The sequence below is a fragment of the Nicrophorus vespilloides genome, unplaced genomic scaffold (genome assembly GCF_001412225.1).
Source record: "Nicrophorus vespilloides isolate i.1.1-1 unplaced genomic scaffold, Nicve_v1.0, whole genome shotgun sequence".
NCBI classification, from domain to species: Eukaryota; Metazoa; Arthropoda; class Insecta; order Coleoptera; family Silphidae; genus Nicrophorus; species Nicrophorus vespilloides.
This window is the reverse complement of record NW_017096753.1, coordinates 1-970: the sequence shown is the minus strand read 5'-3', so window position 1 is coordinate 970 and position 970 is coordinate 1. Positions and strand designations below refer to the sequence as shown.

General features: G+C 30.9%; 1 pseudogene; it reads right to left on the bottom strand.

Moving 5' to 3' along the window:
- Nucleotides 1-477: 477 nt before the first annotated feature.
- On the bottom strand, nt 478-903 carry LOC108558065 (annotated as a pseudogene).
- Between the last annotated feature and the right edge of the window lie 67 nt (nt 904-970).

Here is a 970-nt window from a genome sequence, read left to right as displayed (position 1 = left end):
AGAAATACATATTTCTTATATTAAAATTACAAATAAAATAATTGTAAAAATACAATATGTGATTTTAAGTTTAAATCTTCACCTGCGAACATTAGCGTTCCGAAATGCCTCACCTTAGATCTTACATTTTGTTTATTTCCAAGTTAAAATTCAGTCTTTTAATTAAATTAAATAAAAAGATAGTGAACCGAAACAAAGAAAGTAATAGTGCCAAAAAGAGCATGAAGAGATTAATCAAAGAAGCGCTACTAAAAAGGTGAATATTGTTTACTTACCTGTTTTATATAAAGTGTTACTTAAAATACTATTGTAAATAAATAAAAAAAAAAGTGTTGAATATTTTGTATAGTATAGTATATTTAATTAAAAAAAAATTGAAAAATAGAAACATAGCTTATTAGAAAAATAAATTAATTATATACAGTAAATATAATACAATAAATACAATTTAAAATGGAATTATTTCATTTAACATGATTATATGTCAGTTGAAAGCCAGGCGTGCTGCAGCAATTCATCCACTGTTGGTCTCAACTCTGGATCCACAACAAGCATGGATTTGATAAAATCAATACATTCCACCGAAATGGAACGAAATGATTCTTCCTCAAATTTCACAATACCATTCTTAATGTTTGCCATCGTTTCTAGATCTGCTTTATCTGTAAAAGGTGTATATCCGCTAACAAGGTAGTAAGTCAAAACTCCGATCGACCAGACGTCCGATTTCTTCGTGATCGGCTCGTGCTTCAACACTTCTGGTGGAACATAATCCAACGTTCCTTGTGCCGTTCTCACTTCCTCACCCGATTCCAAATACTTCGCAAGCCCGAAATCACATAACTTTATGTTATCGAAAGAATCTGGTTTCGATAACAGTATATTGTCTGATTTTATGTCCATATGGACTAGGTTTTGGCTGTGCAAAGTGCTAACACTTTGTAACACCTGAGCAATTATAGTTCTGGCA